Source organism: Passer montanus, unplaced genomic scaffold, assembly GCF_014805655.1.
Source record: "Passer montanus isolate IOZ18808 unplaced genomic scaffold, ASM1480565v1 scaffold22, whole genome shotgun sequence".
Classification (NCBI taxonomy): domain Eukaryota; kingdom Metazoa; phylum Chordata; class Aves; order Passeriformes; family Passeridae; genus Passer; species Passer montanus.
The window spans coordinates 10,555,218-10,582,327 of record NW_024366815.1 but is presented as its reverse complement, the minus strand read 5'-3'; positions in this window follow the sequence as shown (position 1 = coordinate 10,582,327).

Below are 27,110 nucleotides of genomic sequence, written 5' to 3'. Positions count from 1 at the left end.
AAACAGTCTTAAAAGCTTATTTTTCTTGCCTGAATAACAACCCAAGGAGAATAATATTTTTGTCATCAAACCTTCAAAGGCAGTTACCAACCTGAAATGCAGCCAGGATAGGAAGTTACCATGACTGAAGCCCACCCTCATGTGACCCTGTACACAGCAGTCCAAAGTGAGACCCTTTGAGTTCTCCTGGAGCAGCATCTGTGAGCAGCAGCTCCCCTCTGTGTGGGGCCTCTCAGAGTCAGTGAACTCTCAAGTTTGCTGTACCTAAAGGATCACTGAATGATGATGCTGGAACCTGGCCTAATACCCCCAACAGCTTGAAGTCCAACCCTTTGCTCACTGAGAAGATTCAGAGGCACCCAAAGTGAGTATTTCACCAAGTCTGAAGGGAATTTTTCACAGGTATATACCTTGTACAGATTGTGTCTGTGGGCAACTGTGAATATGCTGAAAATGATGTACTAAGAATATTTTACTAGATTCTTAAGTGCCTTAAATTTGTAGTAAGCCAGAACTGTGCATTACTGTTGTGACACAGTAAATTCTGTATGAATCCTTTTCTAAATTGTTTAACTTATCAATTAAGTGTAGTTAAGTTTAAGCGTAATTAAATCTTGTTGCACATTTAGGCATAAACTCTTGGTCAGTTCTGGGCTCAGTTTAGCATGGGATCCACTATGAACCTTGGGGCGTAGCAGGAGGGTATTTCATATTTCCTTTTATCCTAATGGTTTCCTACTGTTCTCTCTACCTTTGCTGCATCACCCAATTACTTTCAGGTTTAGTTTGATTTCATGTGATTGAGGGTTTTTTCCATTTTTTTGGGGTTTTATTTTTGTTTTTGTTGGTTTTTTTGTTTGTTTGAGGTTTTTTGGTTTTGTTGTTTTTGGTTTTGGGTTTTTTTTTGTTGTTGTTGTTTTTTTCTTTATGTGCTTTAACCATCTAGTTAATTAGCAGAGTGAACCTTGCCAAAGAACTTTGTTGCCCTTTCACTTTAATATTAAACCTGTTTTGGCCAGTACTGTTGTTGGTGATTCTTTAAGCAACTTTAAAGCGCTCATTTGAAGCAGATGCACACAGGAGAAGCTTCTTCTCAGAAATTAGCCCTCTATCCCTGCTGCTGCCAAAACCTGGCCATGCAAACCCTTTGCCTCTGTGATCCACATATTTAAGAATTATCATTAAAATCCAGATTAATCACACAATCTTCGCAAGATTCCTTCATGTTAACAAAACAAAAAAAATCCTCTCATCAAAATAACATCAATATTGAAAGAAGACAATTGGCACAGAATCTATCTCTCATCCCTTCCCCACAATTATAAAACCAGAAATTGCCATGATCCTTCCACTCTAACATTGGTCAGCCCATGTCTGTTGCATCTCACTATGTTTCTATCCTTATTTAAAATTCCTTGGGCACCATGTTATATGTCAAAAAAGACTGTTTGTGGTTGACCCTGATTGGATGCTGAGTGTCCACCAACATGCTCTGTCACTCCCATCCTCAGCAGGACGGCTATTACATGGGCGCGTCTAGGTGTTTTGTGGAGTCAGTGGTTGGAGACAGGGATAACACACACACACCTCAGAGCTTCATGTGACAGCAGCGAGCTTTATTGTTCAGAGCCTTCTTATACAGGGAATTCAAAACTCTCATGTCTAGATAGCTCATTGGTCTGACTTTAACACCGCCCAGCTCCCAGATCAATGAGATGTCTGCAGCTTAGGGTGGAACGTGATTGGATGAAGCCCAAGGGCTGGTTTATGGAACCAGGCTGGGTTTCTTATTTATAACCAAATTAATTGCCCAGTACAAGCCAGCTTGTACTGTAATAGATGGGGGCACAAAATAACTCAGCAGGGTTTTTTCCATCTTAAGATAAAGGTGGGTTACTAAAGCAAAAAGTCATGTGTATATGTAGGCAAAGGAAACACCCAAAAGATGTTATTTTCTACTTCCTGTCAGCAAGTAGTGTCTGGCCACTTTCTGGGAAACAGGGCTTCAGCTTGTGTAGCTGTTGCTACAGAAAATGAATGTTGTAAATAACAAATGCCCGCTCTCTACATTCCTCGTCTCTCTTAACTTGTATATCTGAGCAGTCATGACATGAAATGGACCAGTGTGGGTTGGCTGCCCTGTCCATGCCCCCTCCCACGATCTCGCCACACCCAGCCTATGTGAGTGTGGACTGACAGTTTAAGTGCCACTGCAGATGCTGTGCTAGCTCTGCCAAGTACCACCAAAACATGGGCATATCATCAATACCTTTCCAGCTACCAATGCAAATACAGCAGTGTAGAAAATGGGGAAATTTAACTCCATCTCAGCCAGATCCAATACAATGTCCAAGGAGCTACTAGGGAATGAAGCCACATTGTTAGTTACCGAGCTTTGTTACCAGATATTTATTTTTCAGGGCTGAAATATGTATTCATGCTCTTCTATTAAAGACTACAACTCTGTTGAAAGGATCCACAGGTAGTTTTATTTTGGATAAATATTTGGATTTGTTCCACTCATTAGCTTAAAAGGACAAGATAATTTTCAGTACTCTTGAAAGAAAGGAAGACCCTGTTGAAAATTGAAAGGCATTGTAACAACTTGTTTTTATTAAAAAGTACAGGATGAAGACAAAAACTATATTATATATATTATATGTGCTGCATATTGTGCTTTCAGGAAGTGATATTTTGCTAATTTTAATGATGCATGGTAGGATTTTTCATTATTCTTTAAATGAGCAGTTGAGTAAAGTGTTATTAAGAATATAGAAAAGAGCAACTAAAGAGAATTTTTTGCCAGGATCTAAAAAGACAGAAAAAAGGCATTACAGATTGGAGTATGGATTAAACAGTTTAATATTATAGTCCATCAGAGTTGAACTTTTCACTGCCCATGAAAATAACATCAACTTTTGGTACTTATTTCTAATATGCTAGTATTTTCTGACTCTACAATGCTGTGTATTAAAAAAAAGGGGGTGGGATTTGCTAATATGGTTCTAGGTATTAGGACAGAAACTAAATAAGAAAAAAAAAGCCTAGCATCAGAACTAAAGAAATGTATTTTTATATTCTGAAAAGAATGAAAATAGACTAAAAAAAAGTCAGATGCAAGCACTGTGAAATATTATTTCTGAGAAGGCTCTAAAGAATCAGTATACAATTTTGTGAAAAGTGTAACTTTCCAAAACAAAACAGTGTAATTTTGCTAGAGATAATTGGACCATTCATAATTATGTACAGTGATTCAGTTACTGGAATATTTCTAGAGTTGTCTTAAATTGTTTGTAAACAGTGCAACTGGAGACAGTTGCAAGTGCACTAATTTTAGGCTAAGATTTTTCTTGTGTGTGGTTCCTTTAACTTTCAGCACTGTATCTGTATGACCACAGCTGTTGATAGCAAAGATGTTGCTGTCATTTTAAACGGGCTGTTCTTATGCTGCAGGACAACACGCCTTGTGGCAGGGAGCTCAGAGCATAAGCATCTAGTGAGACAAGAAGTACAAACTCTTCATTGTTTTCATAATGTTTGTGATGTTTTCCTTCACTACTGGCACTTTGTTGACTGAACAAGAAAAATAGTCTTCAATACAGACTTAATGCAACAAAGCAGGGTCCCTAAATGCACTGTACTTCTCTGTGATTCTCTTGTGCTTTCTATTCCATAAGCGAGATACAAATGTACCTGGCCCTTCTTGCCTTCACCTCTTCCAAACTGCCTGTATCCAATGGTTAAATTGCTCATGCTTTCCTGAACACAGTCTGAAGATGCTGCTGGTAATGATCCAGAGGTATGTCAGAGGCCATCTACTGCTCAGGAGCAAATTATCAGCATGATCCTTCTGATTTCAGCTCCCTCTTGGGTCTGGCTGGGTTAAGACCCTACCACATATGAATAGAGCCATTGGTATTCAGGTCTGACTCCCACATTTTGCCATGGGGTGAGGGATTGGCCAGGATAACGATCCTAACAATCCAGAGTATCTCCTGGATTGCTCTATGGGGCCCTGTGTAACTTTGCGTGGTGCAGAACTTTCTTTAATTGCTACAGAAAGTACTGCTTTTTTCTCCTTGATTTTAGTAGACTGTTGTTTTCTGTGGGTTGGGCTCAGACAAGGACATGTTAGCAAACAGTTCTAAGTATGCTCAAAAGAAGCTGTTCCAGCCCCACCCCTGGCGAAGAGCAGCAGTGAAATGAAAGCATACACTTTATGTGAAGGTCTTACTGAATAGCTTCTTGTGTTATTCAGTCACCTCTGTAGGTTGCAAAATGCAAGCAGTACAGACTGAGGGTAAGAAGGATGGCAATACAAGCCTAGCACTTGCAAAACAGTTTTGTTTCCTGGTTTGACCGTGGATTTCATCAGTCCGTCTGCCTTCAGAGGAACTTTCAGTTTTTGATTGCTTCTAGTCATTAGAATATTGTGAGAATAAGTACTCTGCAGTATTTTTCGGTAATTTTTTTTCAAATTTTCCTAAATTGGAAAGTAAAATTCACACCATAAACATTAATGCCTGAAGTACATTACTATTTACTTCTGATTTGATTTTTTTCTATAATTATCATATTGATATGAGTGGTGTTGTGATTTCTGAGAGTTTGGAAAAGAATCTCATAGGAACTCAATAGTAATTTATTAGTCATTGGGACTGTTTTTCAAATATTAAAATTTAGGTGTCTAGGTAGGGTTTTTGGCAGATTTGTCTTGTTTAACTGCAGTGGAAACCACACTTTCAACACTCAGCTGAAAAATTTCTCAATTCAATAGAACTCATTCCTTTGTTTACAACAGTCACTAACAGGCCTTTGGGAAGAGATGTCAGTATTAACAAGTGCTAATATTGAAAACTTTTTTTACCAGGTGTGAATTTTATGAATGTATAACAGTGATAAATAGCATCAGTATGGATAGCAGGTTGTCTCAGACTGAAAATAAGCCTTGGTGGACAAAATGCTGCCTCCATCTCATGTCAGGTGGGCTGACAGCAGCCCAGGGGATGGTACATCATGGATAACAAATACCTGCTGGCATTGCCCTGACTCCTCCACCTGCAGGATCACCTGCTGAACCACACTGAACATGACAAATGAAATTAAACTTGGATGAAATCAGCTGCTAAGAACTATTGCTTTTGGCTCTTCTCCTGTTTCTTTTGAAAATTCAGTGGTTTTTAATCCTGTGGCCTGTAGAGCCCATCAGAGGAAGCATCCTTGGAGTTAACAAGTCAGGGAAAAGCAATTAAAGAAAGAGTCTATTGGCATTGCCTCTGTGAGTTCCTGCCACTTGCTAAGTGGTGGCCTCCAGCTGACAGGAAAATTCTAAGGTTTTCTCATATCAGTAGATTTGGAAATGCTTTGTAAATCACTGGCAAAGCCCAGTCAGGTTAGAGGGTGCTGTGTCAGGTTCTCTTTCTGATGAACCAGATACCACCTTGTTGTGAACTTAAAAATGTTCCCAAACTTGGAACAGATTTTGTCCCTTTGATTCTCCTCTGCATGGGCATTTCTTTTTGGCTGAGATAACACACAAAAAAAGCTGCCTTTTTAGGAACCCTGCACTGGTGAATTGGATGCCATTTAATTCAGCAAGCTAGACTTTATCCCAATATATGCTGTAACAGCTGGGAACATAAAACTACTTTACCAGTGCTGCATGCATTTTATGAATATTTAATAAACAAAGTAATCCCCTTCTTATTGGTAAGAATAAGGGAAATAGTGTGTGAACACATAAAATGTGGTTTTCTTCTTGAGAAGTAGTTTTTTGAGGGCCTATTCAAATTTCATTTAGATCTTGTGAAGTACTGCTCAAAGGCAGCAGATTCAATAATTTAACATTATTTATGTAATAAAGTGGATAGTATCTTCATGGAGAATTGGGGTAGTTATCCATCTAATAACTTTAAAAAAATCATGGTTCGTTATAACAGCAGGCTGGATCAGAAGGAATGCAAATTACAGAAGTTAAGATCATGAGACCTTGAGTATTTGCTTTGATCATGACAGTGCATATTTGTTTCAGAAGTTTTATGTTCAAAATATGGAGATGTAGTCATTGGCACTTCTCATTGGTGTCAGGTTTGAGGTTGCCTCCATAATAAAATTCTGTGGTATGAAGCTTTGTGTTGGACCTTTATTCTGAGTGATAAGTTTTGGAACTTCCTCTTAAAAATGTTTAATGTTCCTGCGAACACAAATATCCAGGAGAGAACTGGCCAAGACTTTGTGTTTCATCATCAGAAAAGTATTGCACTGTCTCAAATTTGTGCTTGGTTGAATTGTAGTAAGGATATGCTGTAATTTCAGCAGAAACTGACTACAGCAGGGCCATTGAGAGGGCAATGCAGAGGAGCTGGGGCAAAGAAAAATGCTGTGGTCTTCCCAGAGAAATATGAAGAATATGAGAAAGACAGGGAGGTCTTTTGTCTCATAGAATTAATTTATTTTTTTTTTAAGCTTGAAGGCTAATACAGACACTTCCAGGTGAAACATGTTCCTTTTCAACAGCTCATGCTGACTTTTAAGGAGAACAAAACCCTCACATTTATTGCATATTGAAAGTGCAATATTTACAATGACGAAGCTAGGAAAGGGTTATTTTCCTCTAATTTAAACATGTACATTGGCAGAATGTTTATCATTTATATAATACCCTGCTGCCTTATATACACTTTATTTAAGTATACTAAATAACTAGTGAGGAACATTTGATTTTAATGTGACATTTATTTAGAGGGTGGCATGAATTGCAATACTCAGACTTTGGCTAGGTACTCCATGTGCTTTGGCCGGTCTGCTTTATTATGGTAGATGTGCCAATGAATTACGTTCAGATAAATTAGTGTTGTGGTTTAGGGAGGTTATTCTCCAATTCAGAGCTCTCACTGAAACATTCTGAACTATGTGCTGCTTGCTTAGTCTCCCTAGTCCCTGCAGTGGGATGAAGAGGAGAATTGAAGGCTCATAAGGTACAGAACACGGGTTGTGATAAGAACAGCTTACTAGACACAGTGATGAAATAAGAAAAGAAGGGTAACAGCAGCAAAATGAATGACAGCATACAAGAGAGGCAGACAATTCTTCCAGGTGAGTGTTCACCACGCAGAACCTGGCACTACATCACCCACCTGGCCAGAAGGGACATCTCCTCCCCCCACCCTCTGTGTATGGCTTGGGGTGGCATAGGATAACCCCTGGATTCTGGCCAGGCATCTCCTGGCTTCTGCAAAAATCAACCCTCTCCTGGCCTGATGCAATGGGATATCTCAAACATCTTGGTCCTAAATACTCTATGGATCTAAAAACTCATAAATATTGTGTTATATTTATTGAAGTACCTTCATTTCTGAAAACAGACATCTTCAATCTTTGCTAAGAATAATCCTATCAAAAATCCCACTCAGTTACACACTTCCTCACAAACATGTTTGCTTCTTTTTAAATTCTTCATATCTTGTTCTTCCCTATAGGAATTCTGATCAGAGAAAAAAAAAATCTGAGAGCCACAATGAAAGAAATACTTCTAGGGCTTTCACAAACTTCTTTACTTTAGGTTCTTTACTCTTTCTTTTCTTTTTTTTTTTTTTTCATTTCTGTGACTCTCCTTAAATTTTAGTTATGGCAAGGCCCTAAAGGAATGACAGGTAATTTTTTTTCTTTTTTGTGTTTAAATATTTCTTTATTTAATCTTGACCCAGATTTTAGTTTAAGTACTATCTTGTACCAAGTTTACTGTAATTTTTGCACAAACCATATAGCAGAAAGGGAAGGTTTTTCTTATACAAATGTGCACATCCTAAAAGATTATTAAGAAGATTATTTTCCTCAGGTTAGCCTCAACAAAAATAAGTTTACAGGAACACTGTCCAAAGCTTTTGTTTAATTAAAAAAAATCATTAGGAAAAGAAAAATTATTCCAGGGAGTACAGAAAAATCAGAATTTAAATGGAAGACTTTTTAGGCATTATGTAAGAATATCAGATTAGTATACACAGGGAATTAAAAATTGTTGCAGATTTGTGTCGGGTGTGATCACACAACCAGTGACTTGTTGAGCCACTACTCCAGACTAACTGTAACATTAGGAATTTAAATTCTCCTCTGAATAGAACTTGCTTAGCAATGAGGAAGATAAATTTTCTATCATTGCACGTGCTGAAAAAAGGTGTTGCTGGTTTGTCATGCCACGAATTAATAAGAAAAACTGAATAATGAAGAAAAATCCTTCCCACCAGGTACTTAAGTTATCTTTGTCTTGGGTTTCCTAAATTTCTTCAAATGAGACCTTGCTTTTACTCCAAGCTTCAAGCAAAACTATCTCAGTTTGTTATGTACTTTTAGATGGGACCACAGCCAATTTCCAGACAGATTCAGAGTTCAGCTGAGATATGTCTCAACTCAAAGGGTCTTGACACACCTGAGAAGTCAAGACTACCCTGGCTGGTTAGATTTAGGCCTTGATGAGCTCTGTACAACTTTTGCAGCAGCAGTTCTTGCACCTATGTCAGAATTTCCAAACAGCAGGGCAATTGTGACTCTTAGAACACCTGCAAATCTTTGATTTTCTCAGAAATTCTGCCTCAAATCTCTTGAGAAGGTGAAGAAAGAAGCATTATTTTTCTGAAATATGTTCCAGCAGACATTTTGGGAAATAATGTTAGCTCTGTAGTAGGCATTTTGGAGCTACAGGCAGAGAGAACATAAAAGCTCTTTGCTTTCCAACCACACCTCTAAAAGCTCTTTTACAAGATTTTTTTTTCCCCTCAGGATGTATTGTGTACATTATGCAGACCTCAGCCTGTATTTGATGTGTTCTGTCAGAAGAAAAATGATCAATGCCAACAATGAACAATGCCAAGTTATTCTGTGGAGTTGGCTTACAGGAGTGTCACACTTATTTTCTGGGAGCCTGGCACTTTTGAATGCAAATGCTAGGTGGATTTATTTTTTTGTTCATGTGCATGCATATACATATACACAAGGAATAGTTTTCGAGTAACTTTTGAATACTAGCAACCACACTTCATTTCAAAACCCTTAGAGTAGGAGGCAGAAGTGCCTTATGTACTAAGGAAGACAAAATGCTGTGAACTAGGACAGCTCTTTCCAGAAAGCTTGAAAAGGAATAGTGTGGTTCCTGCTCCTTCCCAGCCTGGTGTGGGATATTCCTACAAAATACCCCTCCTGTGTTGGACAGAGGAGAATGCTGATAGAGTGATGAGAGTGCTGTCCCTTTCTCCCCCATTTTCTTACATTTGGGGAAAGTAAGAGGCAGGGGACAAAGGGAGAAGCAGCAGTAGCACCCAGCTCAGATGAGCAAATTACTAAAATGCTGACAGCTTTGTTCTAGTAGCACCAAGAATGAAGACATTGTACTGGAGAGGATCTCACAGAGGAGAAACAGACCAAAGTTCCCAGAATCAATGATGTAGAAGGAAGAAAATAGGTAGGACTAGAGAGAGGAAAGATCATGAGCAGCAAAATTCATGTCCTGTGGGAGAGTCAGTGGAGGGGAATGGTAGGCAGGAGTGTGAATGTGTCAGCAGGGGAGAGAGATGTGTCCTCCCATTTTAGCTTGTTTGCATCCTTCTCCAGTGTCAGTCACTGGTGATTTTCTGCACCTAAACACCAAAAGTTGGCCATTTAATCATGGTTTTGCTATAATTATCTCTTTTAACTCATTCACGCTTGGAGTGTTTTGTTTGTATTTACTATAACATTTTCTGCAGCGTCTACTATAGATAGGCTTTAAATAATAATTCTAAGTCCTTAGTGAATTAACAAACAGTAAAATGCTCTGAGAACTTAGTCACAGATGGTGCTGCAGAAATAGTTCACAATGAATAATTTATCCATCAGACAAATGTAGTGCTCCTGGCAGGTTCATAAACAGATAATGAATTTTTTTTTTAAATAGTCACTATTTTTTTTCTAGCAAGGGGTCCTCTGCATCTGGTACATTACTGGTTTCTTCCAATATCTGATAGGTGTTTTTTGGTCCATTGTGAGTTTTGGAAAATACTGACAGCTCTTTCTGATCCCAGGTAGCTAGGTGGTTACTGCCTTGAAATATGCTGTATTGAGAACCTGTCTACCTGATAGCGCCAGCTGAGAGGAAGATTAGATGGGTATGTCTAAAAAGAGGAAATGAAAGAAAAATCCACAATACAAATGATGAGAGTACGTCCTAACATGTTAGGTAAGCATGATTTTTAAAACAGATTTTATTTTCATAATGCACTATGTAAGAAAAATCTGTAGTGCCTGGTCTTTTCAAAATGAGGAACATTTTTGAGCTAGATCATTATTTATTAAGACAGATTATCTCAGTTCCCAGAAAATTATTTGATAGGCTCAAAGTAATGCTATGCATGTCTGGCTTCATAAGGGAAATCTATTCTGAGTTAAAGACTTATTTCAAAATAAGTCTCCCAGGAGGACGGTTTGTATTCTAAGACCAATATTCTATTTCACTGACTACAATAGTAGTAATCTGTTAACCTCTTAGGCAGCACAGCAGTAAGGCCTCATAAATAAAGCTGCAAAAATTGATGAAAACATAAAAAAATAATAAAAGCCTCACAGACACTGCTAAAGAACTTGTTCAGGAAATGGAAAGCTCTTTTCAAGGCATGTGAAAAGGCAGATAATGAAGTTTGAGGTTTTTGTATAAATGCAGAATAAAATCATGCATTGAAAAAGAATTGGTGAAAGCTAGAAACTAAAATACCCTAAATGATGTCTGGGACTCTGGTTTAGTAATACATAGTAGGCTCAGTCTGTCTCAGTCACACAATCTGTCAGACTACTCAGCGAGATGAAGGTGTGCACATTTGCAGTGTCTTGTTGTCATTTTGAGGTTATCTCACTTTTTTATCTGGATGGTGCTGTAAGGAGATATATGTTCCATCATGCAAGTCCATGGGCCTGTTATGCTACTACACAACTGTTGGAGCTCATTTTACATTTTAATAACAGCTTCCAAGATTCTAGTGCTGCCAAGACCACTTTCTTGGTTAGGGTATATAGACATTGCCCTTCTGCTGTAGTTCCCCTGGTTCCACTGCATGCTAAAGATTGGAGTTTGAACAGGATTAGTGGGGCTCTGCTTCACACCACTGTGGAGGCTAAGACAGGGGAGTTCTTTCTCAGGGTGCTGGAGTCCTCTGCATACTTCTGCACCCAGTTAAGCTGAGCAATAGAAAAATGTCCTTTGAAGTCAGTGCTTCTTACAGAGGATTTGTTCAGCCTCGCTGGTAGAAACTGCACCCTCTGAGCTGATGCCAGAATGAGAGTCGTGTTTCGTTGTGGTGGTGAAAATCTACCACATTTTCCACTTCTTCAGCTGCTGTGTCCAACTAGAAAAAAGCTCTGTAAGCTGAGGAAAACCCCAGTTGTGTGGTGAGAGCATCAAGAGATGCATTCATATTCAGAATAGAAAGGACATGGTTTAAAAGGAGAAGCACATAAGCCTCATGATGGATGATAGTCATGTCTGGCACATGGAGGGCAAATTGTTTTCTCAACTAGTTCTTAACAAAGACTTTAATGAAGTACATCTAGGAGAGGGCTCTAAATTAGGAGAGGGCTGTAGCCAATTACTGTCTTTTCTAGCCTCATTACAGGCATGAAAAGTCATAATTTGAAAAGTCTTCTATGGAGAACATCTTTAAAGTAAACCAGTCAATTTTGGTAATGTTTGAATTACATGAATTGAAATGTAATAGGTAAATGCAAAAAAGTTTCTTAGAAATATTTTTAAAATTTATCCCTTTTCAAAATTTCTGGGTCTGGGAGGTTGCATCTCTTAGCATGTCTTTTGAAAAAAACTTTTATTTCCATCCCCAACATTTTTGAAGAAAGCCCATGAATTCTCATGTAGAAGGTCTGGTCTAGCTGCTTCTTTGTGCTTTAGAGCTTGAGTTTGTGGGCTAAATTGATTAGAAACTATTCCAGTGAGCATGTTTCTGAGAAATGTGATGAAACAATGCATAGTAGGTTGGGTAATTAGGTCACAATTCAAAACATCCAAATCTATAATTGTGTCTCATTTTAGGCGGTGATACCCTTAGAGAAGGAAAAAAGAAAAAGCTGTTCCCAAGTGGGCTGGAATTGATTTTAAAGTAGAAAAACACAGTGCTGATGACAAAATGGTCATAAATGGGGTAGAACAGAAATGATAAAGGAGAACAAAAGAAAATGGCAGCTCTAATTTTGGGGAGATAAAAACATGTGTTTTCCATCAGGACATCCAATTAAGATTTCTTCCAAAACTGTTGAGCTCTGGTCTGTTTGAAAGCCTGGTATGGAGCAACCAAAAGTACAATAGTAAGAGGCTGGCATTTCATCACTGGAATGTCATGGGACACAACTCTACAGAAAACATAGTAATTCTGTAGTCTTTGGCAATTTAGACCTAATTCATTGCTGTGAATGAGAACACTGCATATGTACACATCTGGACATACATTTGCACTTCAGGATTAGCCTTGCTGTAGCCTTGTAGCCTGGTAAATGTGGATTTATTATCACTAATATAGAGGCAGCAGGTTAAGCTAACCCAGCAAGGTCTCAGGCTTTTTCTGAACATCGCTTATGTGCAGCTTTGCTTGAGCCTGGTTAGTTATTGCTGAAATATTTTTTTCTAATGTTTGATAGCTAGTGCCTAAATTTTACTTATAATCATGTGATATAACCATAGTTTTTAGATAGCTAGTAACAAGAACTATTCTGTGCAGAATGAAATATTTACCATATAATCATAGAGCAGCTTGTTTTTGAAGACACCTTCAAAAGTTATTTCATCCAACTCCCCTGAAATTGACAGGGGCATCTTCAAATATATAAGCCTGCTCAGAGGCCCATCCAACCTGACTCTAAATGTTTCCAGGGATAAGACATTTGCTGTCTCTCTCAACAATTTGTTCCAGTGTTTCAGCAACCCTCATAATGAAAAACTTCATCCCTATATTTAGACTAAATCTACCCTCTTTCAGTCTAAAATCATTACCCCACATCGTGTCACAACAGGCCCTGTTAAACCTTGTCTCCATCATTCCCTAGCTGGGAAGAAGAATAGGCTGTCTGAACAGGGAGCTTTTGCAGAAAAATGAAGAAACTTTCTGGCCTTTGGAAGAAGAGGCAGGTAAGAAAAGTACAAGTATGTTGCTAGTCTTGTAGAGAGAAAATGAGAAAGGTGGACTCATCTAGAACTCAATCTGGTCACTACTGTGAAAGATAATGAAAAGTGTTTTCACAAAAACATTAATAGTAAAAACATGGCCAAGGAAAGTTTCCATCCATTATTGGATGAAAGGGGAACACTGTCACCAAGGATGAGGAAAAGTCTGAGGTACTTAATGCCTTCTTTATCTCAGTCTATAACTGTAAGACCAGTGATCCTCAGGGCTCTCAGTCCCCTGACATGGTAGACACGGACAGGAAAAAGAAAAGCAGAAAACCGGGAGGAAGTAGTTATTGACCTGCTGAACCACAAGTTTAGACACTCATAAGTGAGACCAGATGGGAGTCATCCAAAGGTACTGAGGAGGTGGCAGAAGAGCTTGCCAAGCCTCTCTTCATCTTTTATCATCAGTCCTGGTAGACCAGGGAGGTCCCAGGTGACTGGAGACTGGCCAATGCTTACATCTACAAGAATGGCCAGAAGGAGGATCCAGGGGAATACAGGCCTGTCAGCCTGACCTTGGTGTTATGGAACAGATAATTTTGAGTACCTTTGCACTCTAGGCATGTAGGACTGTAGCAGGCCCAGGGCCTGCAAGGCCTCCCTGGAGGTCAGAAGCCTGAGCTAGGAAATGCCAAGTCATGATGATTGGGCCTTAGAAGCCCCTCTCTTCCACCTTTCGGACCCTGCTTATCTCTCTGTAAGCCTATAGGTCACTTTCCCCTGACCCTTACTATTGGAAAATTTCCAAAACCCCTGTAAGGTATTTAAACCCCTATTTCTCCCCAGTTTGACAGAAGAGCTGTCACTGAGAACCTTCATGGAGGACACCAATAAAGAATCCTGTGGAACCTTATACAGCGCTTCTCCCCTCTCTCCCTGTGTCTGCTGCTGCGGCACCAGCAAGCTAAAGAGCTGAAATCACAAAGAGCTGATAATCACTCAGAGCTGAAATCACATAAGCTTGCTTTGGTTGCCTGCAGCTGGGAGCTGCTTGGGAGTTCGGATGCTGTGCTGAGCATCACTGAGCTATCCTGGCCAAAGCAGCCCACTGGGCACAGCCTGGCTGAAAACTGCCTTTCAATATGGGACAACCAAGAGATCAGGCCCAGCCAGCATTGGTTTGCGAATAGTCGGGCCTGACTATGCAGCCTGACTAACCTGATCTTCATTAATGAGCAGGTAACCTGTTAGGTAGTGGATAATCTGTAGATGTTGTCTACCTGGACTTTGGCAAAGCCTTTGACACTGTCTCCCACTGTATTCCTCTTAAGAAACTGCTGCACCTGGCTTGGATAGGTGCATTCTTCCTGTGTTAAAAACTGGCTGGTTCCAAAGAGTGGTCCAGTTGGTGGCCAGTCACTGGGATTTCCCAGAGCTTAGCACTGGAGCCAGTCCTGTTTAATATTTTTGTTGATTACCTGGATGAAATGATTGAGGGAGCACCCAGTAAGCTGGCAGAAAACACCAAGCTGGCCAGGAGTGAAGGAAGGCTCTGCAGAGGGATTTGCACATTCTGGATTGATGAGCCAAAGACAGTGGTGTGAGGTTCAACAAGGCCCAGTGCTGTGTCCTGTAATTTGGTAACAATAACTCCAGGCTTCCAACCCCTTGGCCCAGTGCAAAAGGACCTAGGAGTGCTGGTGAAGGCAGCTGAACTTGAGCCAGTGTGTGCCCAGGTGGCCAAGAAGGCCAATGGCATCCTGGTTTATACAAAAAAATAGTGTAGCCACTGCTCCCCTGTACTTGGCATTGGTGAGGCCACACTTTGAATCTTGTGTCCTGTTCTCAGTCCCTCATGATACTGAGGTGCTGTAGTGAGTCCACAGAAAGGCAATGGAGCTGGAAAAGACTCTAGAGAGTAAGCCATATGAGAAGTGGTTGAAGGAGTTGAGTTTGTTCATTCTGGAGAAAAGGAGTCTCAGGGATTATCTCATCACTGTCTGCAACTGGCTGAAAGACAGTGTAGTCAGGTGGGGTCAACCTCTTCTCCAAGCTAACAAGTGACAAGACAAGAGGACAGAGTCTCCAGCTGTGCCAGGGGAGGTTCACAGAGTATTTATTCAAATAAGTATTCTCAGGCATTGGAATGAGTATTTATTCAAATAAGGATTTTCAGGCATTGGAATGTGCTGCCCAGGGTGGTGGTGGAGTCACCATCCCTAGAAATGTTCAAGAAGAACTGGATATGACAATTAGTGCTACAGTTTAGTTGACATAGTGGTGTTTGGTCAAAGGTTTGGCTTGATCTTGGAGATGTTGTCCAACCTAAGTGATTCAAAGATTCTGTGATTCAAGGACCCTGGTAATTACTGTAAGTCCTCCATAAGGTCTCCACAGAGCCTTCTCTTTTCATGGTGAACCACACCATGTCCATGGTGTGTTCATAATACATACAGAAGAAACATGGTGTGATAGAAAATGCCTTGTAAGTGGGGACTTCGTGATGACAGCCTAGGTGTGATGGAATTATAACCAAGGAAGCACAAAGTGGAAGTGGCAAATTCAGGCTACTATTTTATTTTTTCTGAAATAATTAATATATCATAACAATAATATTTTAAGTCAGTTATTCAGCTGATTTAAATTTTATGGGAAATATTTTGTTTGCTGTTTTCTCTTTGTGCGTGACAATAATTTGAGTGTAGTAAAGTAGCTCTGTCTAAACCTGAGCAGAGCTTAACTGGGCCACAGCATTTAAGCCATTTTTAATCTTATGGCTCACTTAAATTGCAACCCTAATACTTTTTGAGCAGGGCCAAGTCCAGGCTCATTAGCTCTGCTGCTCCACTTTGTTCCTTCCCTGGCAGGATGTCCAGGCTGCTGGGACTTGTGTACATTGCAGGGGTGATAGGCTGGGAAGTACAGGTCAGGAAGTCATGGTGACACGGTGGGATAATGGTTCCTTGTAGACATGGACGTTGAGGTTTGAACCTTTTCTACCCCAGAGGTGTAGAGATCCTTTTTGGTCAGCACATTGCTGAACCTAAATTTGATGGGGGGTGTAGGAGGGGGCTGGTTCAATTGATCTTGTAGATCTGTCCATGTATTAGCACAATAAAAATATGTAATATATGGGTCTGCTCTGTCAACCTCACACAGAACATGTGACGTGTTACCAGACACAGCCTTAAGGACTGTCTTCATGAAACTGGGACATAAATCTTCAGAAATTTCAGATTCTTTATAGCCCATTTGATTTGAATATATTCTTTGGGATTTTTTTTTCTTTCATTCCACAACCACAATTCCAAACGTGCAAGAATGTTCCCAGGTAACTTCCCTACTTTAACAGTTTTGTAATATGTAATATTCTCAATTTGTAATTGAGAATTTCAATACCAGCTTTATGACTGGGATTACTGATGTTGGGCACTTGCATGTTTGCCTTCTGAAGAATAAGTACCACATTTGTTGTATCTGAGCAGCCAAGAATCCTCATCCCATCTTGCTTTTCCACATGCAAGAGGTCTTGACTTTTCACTCCTTCTGCAGCACATGGGAGAAATAAGCATCTCTTGACCTCCACAATAAAATAATTTATGTCCCTGGCCATGAAAACAGATCTTTTACCTTCTTTAGGGTATCCAGATAGCTGAAGATTTATCTATCACACATAAACACATCAGTTTTTGTGATAGTAGCATCAACCACTATCAGATGCTCAGATAGTAGCATCAGCAGATATGAAGGGAAATTATTTGAATAAACCTAAGCCTTTGAAATATTCTCGCCTCATAAGTCAACCCACAGGTGTAACCTTGGCTAATCAGATGGAATGAGCTTTGCCATCACTTTAAACACCTGACAGCTCTATTTTTGGGAGAATCACTGCCTTTCAGCGGCCTCCAGACAACCATCTATCCCAGGAACACAGGGATATCTTGCTTGGCCTGATCTTACTATTTTCTTCTTTGTGTAGCTCACCTCAAAATGAGGGTCCTATTCAGTCTCTTGTAGATTTGTCCAGATATACCACGTTTTGTCTGGGGATCCTGGATTTGTGTCTCATCTATATTGCTTACACGGAAAAAAGCCTTTTTCTTTGTCTTCACTGCCACCTTTACCTATGTCAGTGAGAATATTTTGGCACAGCTAACTAGTGCATGAGTACATGCAGCTTACTTTTTCTGGGTACAAATAACTTTAGACACTACACTGTGTTGCAGGGTTAACTATGCTCTGTGTCTTGAGGCCTGACCCCCAGACAAAGAAGAAGTTTGATCAGAGTAAAGTAAGGAATATGCATATCCTTTGTGGTGAGCCTGGACTCCATCTGGCAAAGGGCAAAATCTTTATCAGGGCCTGATTTTTAGTAGTTACTGCTCAGTGCATCCTGAAGGCAGCTGTTTCTCCAGTGTATCTGAATGGGCAAGAAAAAAAAAGGACAATCAATTATCATAATTTTACTGTGTCATGGTTGAGCATGTCTGATCAGGACTATTTCACAATCTCCAGTGTTATGGTTTTTGAGTTAGTAGCTTCATTGGCATGGGCACTGTGTAATTGCTCATAGAGTGATGACAGGAGTGGATTTGTTTTTATGGCTTCCATTTCTACATCTGGACTGTGGATTAACTGACAGCACTAAAAACTGCAGTGGCTTTACAGTATTTCCATGTGGCTAGGAGACAAGGCTGCAGGCACAATCAGGTCTGGCCTTGTGGAAAGGCCTAGTTTCTTTAGAATGGGCACTGCTTCTCACTTAGACCACACATTCAGCTTTACAGTTTGTTGTTTATTCTAATTTTTTAAACATTTTTGAGAAACCCTTCTGAACAAGAACTTGGGTTTTTTGTTATGTAAACAAAGATGACAATTCTGATTCCATAGCACCCAAAATTTTGAAAAAGTAGTTGAGGTGACAGATGCAGACCAGATAGTTGACTGTTAGGTGAACAAGAAAACAAAGAAACAATGTAGGTATCATAATAAACAGCCTAATTGTTAAAGGGAGGTTGTGTGGAAATAATGGAAAAGGGTGTATGTGTATGAAGAAGATTAGGGAATTAAATTTGACATGTCTTTATAAAAGTTTCTTCTATGTATGTGCAGCAGTACTGGAGAAAACACAAAGGACTCCTGAAAGTATAGAATAGACACACAGAAGTACTGGGTAAGGGCTGATATTTTTGGCCTTTGAGTAGAAATAAGGAGAGAGCTGACCTTGTGTTATCAAAGAGGAAATAGCTGGGGGATTAACTAACCAAGAAAGGACTTGAACACAGAGCAGAAATGCAATTCATTTGAAAAAAAAAAAAAAAAGAGAGGATGGGAGGAGTGCAAAGACAGGAAAGATAGTCAAGGCAACTGACCATCCAACACTGCTCAGAGTAGACGAGCAACACAAAGGTGCTTCTAAGTTAGAGGAAAGTTCCTGCAGTACTGTAATGGCAATTACAGTATTATCTCCTATTAGCTTGCACCAGTTATATATTTATGGATGGGTATGAAAGGCATACGCAGATATAAACCACAAGGCTTCCAGATTTCTGGGAAATGAGAGAGACATGGAGGGAGGTCTGAGTCAAGGAAAACACAGCTCATGGACCTGATGACAAGCAGGACTGCAGCGTTATCCTGAAGCATCAGAGTGGACTGAAAAGATATTAAAGGCTATCCCTTGGCCACATACTTTTTAAACACGCAGGCAGGTATCCATGTAAAGTGTCAGAGAGATCGGGATTTCAATCTGCCTTGGAGGGAGTGGGTAAGGAGAAGGTAGCTCTGTGAACGGTCTGTTTTAGAGATGAGAGTGTTTCTGAGATAAGCAGAGGACAGAGAAGGGTGGTAGGGACAGAACTCTCACAGGAAGGTGAAAAGAGATGAAAAGGATGTGCTGAATAAGACATCACAGGGGTGACTGTGGAGATTAAAGGAAAACAAGAAGAGGACAGACTTTTGGGTGCTGAGGTAAACTGGGAGCTTGGAATCTATTGGTGCAAGCAGATGATAACTCAAGATTGGTGAAGACAGGGAAAGAATTCACTACAGCTCTTCTATAACACATTAGTCTGAGTACAGAGGAAGAACGTTGATTTAGCAGCAAAACCTGAAGCTATTGTACTTATACATCTTAATGTATTGATTTTAACACTGAGACCAGGTGCTTTATAGGTGTATCACAAATTTCTGAGTAATTAAGGAGTAGTAACCTACTATTTTTGAAGTACAAAATAACTTCCTGACTTGATTTCCTTACAAATAATAGTTTCCATCTCTGTTTATGTAGGACACATCCCAACTTTATGCAGCATTTTATACGGGATAATATATTTTGTTTCTGATACTACAATGATCATATGCATTCCCTATTCATCAGAGAGGAGTAATTAAAATGAATGATCTCTCCTGAAATTTTTTATAACTATTTTTAAATACTCAGATCTTAATTAAGAAAATTAAAGGATTAAAGGATTAAAATGAAGTTTTATGAGGTGGCTGAAGGGTAAAATTCTATGAGTAAAATCATCTTAAGCTTTTGTAGTATTATGGCTAGGAGGAAAACAAAAAGAATGGTAAAAATGAAGAATAAAAGCTAACTAAAACTAAAATGGCAGGTAACATAGAAATTACACCTGTTTATTAAACTTCTAATTTATGTTATTTATTGACAGATTACAGCTGCTTAATTAGGCATAGCTAAGCAATGACAGTAGTACTTTCAACAAGCTGCATTCATGTGATTTGTGGTAGAAATCAGTTAAGATAGTGCTATCTGAAGTACTTTAGCACTGAAATATTTTTTTATAAACTTTTGCTGTTAGAAATCATGGTTGTATTATGATTAGATAGTGAGGTATGACCAAAGGCTGTGTAGGAAAAACAGTCTATGGCTTTTGCTTAGCATGTTATTCAAGGTGAGTTTGTGGCAAACCTGATGGTAATTCACCAGGGACAAGAATTTGTCCTCCAAAATGAAATATTTAGCTGCATGTGTATCCTAAATGCCTGTAACCACATAACATACAATTTTCTACTGCTGCTTTAAAAAACTAGCTTTTTGATAGCCCCTAAGGTTTAGACCAGTGCTTAGCACTCTGTAATTATTTCTTAAAATTCCTGAAAAAATGTATTGGAGGCGTAGAAACTTCACTGAAGAGGTCAGTCAAGGAACCACATGAAGCAACAGGTTTTTTATTGATACCTGCTAGAATACCAGAAAGTTGGATTCCAGCAGAGCTTATCCAGAAACCTACCTCTGCTATCAACTGCTCTGCTGCTGATCACAGGTTGACCTGCCCAGCTCTAGAAAGGCACGACTTTAGTTATTACCATCTTTCACTTTGAAAAAAATCATTCTTCAATCCCTCATGAAACCACCATGCTGTATTTTACACTCTAATGAGCTAGCAGTAGGTTAACTTCTATTTTATTTTCTTTGTATCTTTAAAAGAAATGAGATTTCAAAGCCTTCCTTCCTTGTACTGAAGAAACCCAAAAATGCTGTAATTTTTTTCCATAGAAACTTTTTTCAGTACTATTTTTCACTGAAATCAGTGGCAAGGCTCCTAAAGAAACTGACACAATGCTTTTGGAGGCATGGTGTGTGATTTTATGTGCTACTGCACTTCTACAGCAATTACATCTATTTTGCCTAAGCTGCCTCTTACCAGAGTGAAAATTCCACACATCAGGACTTAAGTGATATGACTGAAATTGCTCATGCCATTAAATGACAGTGAAGTTTACATATAAACAAGGTACAGTTGACAGCAGGTTCTAGCCTTCATTTTGTTTTGCAACACAGCTCTATGTGAGTCTCAAAAGGCAATTTTTAGAGCTTAAAACCCATACTGACAGATAAAAACTGAGCAGTTTTCATATATTCACACCAGTGCTCCCAGAAGGGTTTTGAGATTGGGAACTCATTGTGAACTGCCTTATTGAAAGCCGGTGGAAAAATAGCAGCAAACAAAACAGCAGCAGGGCTGTTGGAGCAAGATGTGTTGCACAGAACCCTCAGCTGTATGTCCATAGCTGCCTCCTCCTGTTCCTGTGAACCTGAGAAAAGTTCTAATTGCTGAAGCAGTAATATGGTTTGAATATATAACATACAAATATTTAAAGAAGCCTATATGACTTCTATGACATAACAGAAGCTCCTTGAGGTAGGTAAATAGTTTCAAGTAATAAAACTTTTTGTGCTTTCACTGTTTTGGTGAGCACCAGTTGGGAATATTGGAAATTCAAGCCTGGAATGTTCTTCTAGATGAAAAGATTTCTGTGGTTTGGGCCTTAAAAGCTAGATTACAATAATTTTTTTTGATTGTGTTTACAGTTCCTCAAAGTCAAATGCTTCCTTTAGACTTAGAATGAATAAGAACATGTTTTAGTTATGGCACACAGCGCTTGAAAAAGATTTTTTTTCTGATCATTGCAGGCATGTAATTTCCATTAGTTTCAATTATATTGATGTGTCCTTTTTCTATCAAAGGAAATAGTTTCTTTATAGTGTTGCCTTATATAACTTGGAAACTAACATTAGAAGAGATATCTGATGGCTCCTCAGAAATCCATGTCCAGCCTCAATGAATTTCTAAGAAAGCTTGTTGAGCATGAAGCAGAACATGTCCTGACTCTGTAACATCCAGGGTAAACACTGTAATTCTGGAAAATAACTAATTATTTTTGAGTGGATTGTTCATGTGGGCCCCTGGTTCCTTGAGTCCTGATGCCAGTTTTTTTTGTGAGACATTTTATGTGCTGTCTAGGATCAAAAGTGTGTTTTCTTGTTTGCACAAATGAGACAATCTAATTTTGTATGTCATGTAGCATGGGAAAAACTGAGTTATATGTCATGACCATCCTTCTCTTGCTCTGCTGAGTGACTTCAACCACCCTGTCTTCTGCTGGGAAAGAAGCATGGTGAGTTGTATCCAGGAGAATCCTGGAATGCATGAAGGACAAATTCTTAGGCCACATGATAATCAGCCCTACTAACAAGAGGGAATGTGATGTTATGTGATGTGATGGTCACCTGTATGAGCTAATCAGGGATGTCAAGATTGGAGGCAGCCTGGCTACAGTGATCATGCACTGGTGGAGTCTGCAGTCTGGAAGAATAGAGGTTAGATAAGGAGTAACATCAGGCTTCTGAACTTTAGGAAGACAGACTTTCAGCTTTTCAGGGAGATAGTCAATAGACTCTGGGAGTCTGCCCGTGGGGACAAAGTAGCAGGAAAGAGCTGGTAGATCTTTAAGGAAGCCCTCCACAGAGCAGAAGAGCTAGTGATTCCCAGGAGAAGGAAATTGGGAAAGGAAGGCAAGAGATCAGTATGTCTGACTAGGAAATTGCTGATCAAACTAAGGGAAAAGAAGCAAATGCACAAGCAGTGGAAACAGACAGCTATCAGGAAGAGTATAGAGAAGAAGTATGGTTGTGTAGGAAGGGGGTGAGGAAGGCCAAGGCAAAACTGGAACCGAAATCTGGAGAGGGACATAAAGAATAACAAGAAAGGTGTCTACAGGTATGTTAATTGGAAAAGGAAGATCAAAAAGTGTACCCTCTCCAACAAACAAGACTGGTAAACAGGTAGCAACAGACAAGACTGAACTAGTCAACAATTTTTTGCTTCAGTCTTCACAGGCAGCCTCTCTTCCCACACCTTCAAGTGGATGAACAGTAGGTTGGAGACTGGGAGAGCAAAGTCTCTTTAGTTGTAAGAGAAGAGCAGGTTCATGACCGCCTGAGGAACCTAAATGTGTATAAGTCTATAGGATCTGAGAGGATGCATCCCAGAATCCTCAGGGACTTGGCTGATGTAGTTACCAAACCACTCTCCATGATACTTGAAAATCCATGGCAGTCAGGAGAACTCCCAGGTGACTCAATAAGGGGAAATACTGCACCCATCTTTAAAAAGGGTAGAAAGGAGTGGCCTGGGAACTACTTACCTGTCAGCCTCCCCTCTGTGCATGGGAAGGTGATGGAACAGATCCTCCTAGAAGCTATGCTAAGGCACATGGAGGACAGGGAGATGATTTGAGACAGCCAGCACAGCATCACCAAGGCAAGTCCTCGCTTACCAACTCAGTGGCCTTCTGTGGCTGGGTGGCTCCATCAACAAGGGAAGGGCTGCAGGTGTCATTTATCCGGACTCTCTAAAGCCTTTGACATAGTTGCCCACAACATCCTTCTCTCTGGAGAGTGATGGATTTAATAGGTATACTGTTAGGTGGCTGATGAATTGGTTGGATGGTTGCATCCAGAGGGGATCAATGGCTTCTAGTTCTGATGGACATCAGTGGCAAGTGGTGCCCTCAGGGGTTCATACAGGGATCAGAGTTATTTAATATCTTCATCAATGACATAGACAAAGGGATTGAGTGCACCCTCAGCAGACTTGCAGATGACCCCAAGCTGAGAGGTGCTGTTCATACACCTGAAGGGTGGGATGTCATCCAGAGGAACCTGGACAAGTTGGATAAGTGCTCGTGAGAAACTCATGGGGTTTAACAAGACCAAGTGCTGGTGATGTACCTGGGTCAGGGCAAACCCCGATATCAGTCCAGGCTGGGGATGGACAGATCACAGCAGGCCTGAACCCCCCAGAAGGACCTCGGAGTGCTGGTGGCTGAGAGGCTGGACATGAGCCAGCCATGGGCACTCCCAGCCCAGAGAGCCACACGTGTCCTGGGCTGCATCCAGAGCAGGGTGGGCAGCAGGGCCAGGGAGGGGATTCTGCCCCTCTGCTCTGCTCTGCTGAGACCCCACCTGCAGGGCTGCAGCAGCTCTGGGGTCACAGCACAGGAAGGACATGCTCTTGAAGCAAGTATAAAGGAGGCCACTAAGATGATTAGAAGGAAGTAGGATCTCTCCTAAGAGGAAAGGCTGAGAGAATTGGGATTGTTCAGCCTGGAAATGAGGTCACCCAGTTAGGTTGGGTAACGCAACTGGGGCCTTCCAGCACTTGAGGTGAACTTACAAGAAAGATGGGACAGGACTGTTCAAAAGAGCATGTTGACAGAACAAGGGGCAATAGATCCAAAATGAGAGTAGGAAAAACTGTGTTACTGTGAGGGTGGTGAGATACTGGAACAGGTTGCTCAAAATAGTTGTGTGGTATTCACAGAGTCTTTGAACAGAAAGAGACATAATTCTCTCTCCCAGAGTTTTTGTGGGAAGCTTGTGAGAAAGCTCAGACAAAGAAGAAAAATATTTCTTATCTTCACTTGCTGCATCTGTTGTTTGGCACATGTGGAATGTGTAATGGAAATTGTTTACCAAAAGGTAGTTTCTTAATTGGACACTGGTGATGGTGTTTTGGATTGATTGACCAATTGGGTCAAAGCTGTGTTGTGATTGTCTGTAAGGGGTCATGGGTTTTCCTTTAGTATAGTATAGTATAGTATCAGTGTAGTATGTAGAATAGCATAGTATAGCTTAACAAAACATTTCTTCAGCCTTCTGAAATCATGAAGTCAATACACATTATTCCCCGGCAGGGGTCTGCCAGTCATTATATAGTTGTGGGTGTCTCATCCCTGGAAATGTTCAGGGCCAGGTTGGATTCGACTCTGAGCAGCATGGTCCAGTGGAAGGTGTCCCTACTCATGGCAGGTGGGTTGGAATGAGATGACCTTCAAGGTCCCTCCAACCCAAGTCATTCTATGATTCTCTCCCATCCAAATGACCAAGGGGACTAAAGACTCATTCATTCTTCCACATTCTTTCAATGCCTTCCATTTTTGGATTTCATTTAAAGTCACTGTGATAGTTTATTTGTGAATAAGGGAAGTTCATTGGCATCTCTGGTGCATTAGAATCCATCAATATGAGATCAGAAGGGTTTTTTACCTAAACAAAAAACAAAAGCAGAATGAAAACTGTAATGGATCCTTGATCAGACATTCTTTCTTTTTATATCTAGTGAAAACTCTTGGACTATAGAAATTTCTGGGCCAGCATTTGCACTTAAGAGCATTAGCGTAGACTTCCTGAAAAATTGTCTACAAAAAGACTCAGTTAAAGCTGGAGGCACTGGCACAGTCTGTGCTGCGCTGTATGCAGGGGTTGTGAATCTGATTAAAATGCTGGGTTTTTAGATTCATCATTCTAAAGAAAAAAAGAATTTTTTACACTATGTATGATTCATATTTGGAGATTGTCCCTCTGAAATTTTATGTATGGTGATTTCTGAGTTCAGTTTATCTTGGAGGGTTTGCAGCATGGGAGTGAAAAAGTCCATTCAGATAATAACACAATGTAGAGGGCAAGGAAAACCAGACTCTGAATGTTTCATAAAGTCATATATGCCATAGATATAATTAATACTGTTTTGTCAGGGCTGTGTTTGCTTAAGAATCCTGCTCATGATTTGACCTGGAAACAGCATTGTGGCTGCACTTATGCTGATGTTAATTTTTTTTAAATCAGAGCTTAGGTTAGACATAACAGTTTTACTCTTGATAAATTAATATTACAAGCTAAAGACTTAACGTTTGGTTAATTTATTTAAATGTCTTCAGATCAGAATTATTTTAATGGACTTATTTGTACACTTCAATGAAAAGCTGACATAAGGGAGGGACGGAAAAAAGAGTTAGTAAATTGCATCAGAAAACACCTTCTTAGTAAATTTGGTCTGCTTTCGAAACTTAGAAAAGTGTGTATAATTTTGATTAATACTTCAGAATTCCTGGTTTGACGTAGTGAAGTCTGCCTTTAAATTCTGGAAAACATTTAGTATATTCTTGCAAATAACTTGTATTAAGCAAAGAATATTATCAAAATAAATTTGAACTCATTAAAATTTAAAAGGAATGAAAGAGAAACCTGAGAATTTTTCAAAGTATTGACTCTTGGTGAATTTGCAGTCGTTCTTTAGAACACTAGACTCTGTCTTCTGATTTACATGTAGGTAATACGAAAATAAGTATCTGCCCCAAAGTGCTACAGTCCCAAATTCTGAAGGTCTTCTGCAAGGTCTTCTTCTTCTTCATCAAACACTGTCTGATCTGAGGCTTTACACCAATATGGTTCAGACAAATCAAACGAGTCAACAAAGGCAAATACAGGGTCCTGCACCTGGGGAGGAACAACCCCAGGCACCAGTACAGGCTGGGGCTGACCTGCTGGGGAGCAGCTCTGTGGAGAAGGAACTGGGGGTCCTGGTGGACAGCAAGCTGTCCATGAGCCAGCAGTGTGTCCTGGTGGCCAAGAATGCCAATGGTATCCTGGGGACATTGGGAAGAGCACTGCCAGCAGGTGGAGGGAGGTGATCCTGTCCCCTTATTAGGTTTGGCCATAGGCACAAACTGAAACACAGGGAATTCCACCCGAACATGAGGAAGAGCTTTACTGTGGGAGTGACAGAGCATGGGAACAGGTCACCCAGAGAGGTTGTGGAGTCTATTTCCCTGGAGATATTAAAAAGCCATGTGGACTTCCTGAGTACTGTGTTGTAGGGGACTCTGGGCAGTAAAGTAGGACAGGATGACTTCCAAACTCACCAATGTGTGGTTCTGTTTTTAAGCCATCCTTGTGCAGAAGTCCTATATCATCTGGTGGGGGCTCACAGAGTGATACCAGCTTCAGCCAACACCTCTTGGGAAAGGTCCTATTTTTAAGCTAATTCACAATATGACACAACTAATTTTATTTTTTGTTTCCTTAAACAATTTTCTCTGTTCTACTGTTTGTGCCTAAATGCTGTTTAATTCTGCTATGTTAAAGTTATGCAAACTCTTAATGGAGGGCTTGAGAATTCAATTGTAGAGCTTCTATGGGTTTGACTGGGATTACAAAACGGTACAATAATCATAACAATTGTCCCAAAATTTTGTTTAGCTCAAAGCAAAACTACTCCTGATTGCCATCTAGTGAACCAGACTAGTATACTCCTATTTTATTACCACTCTGATTGCTTCCTGTCTGTAAGAACCTAGAGGGAAAATATATATCTCCCTGCTCTCC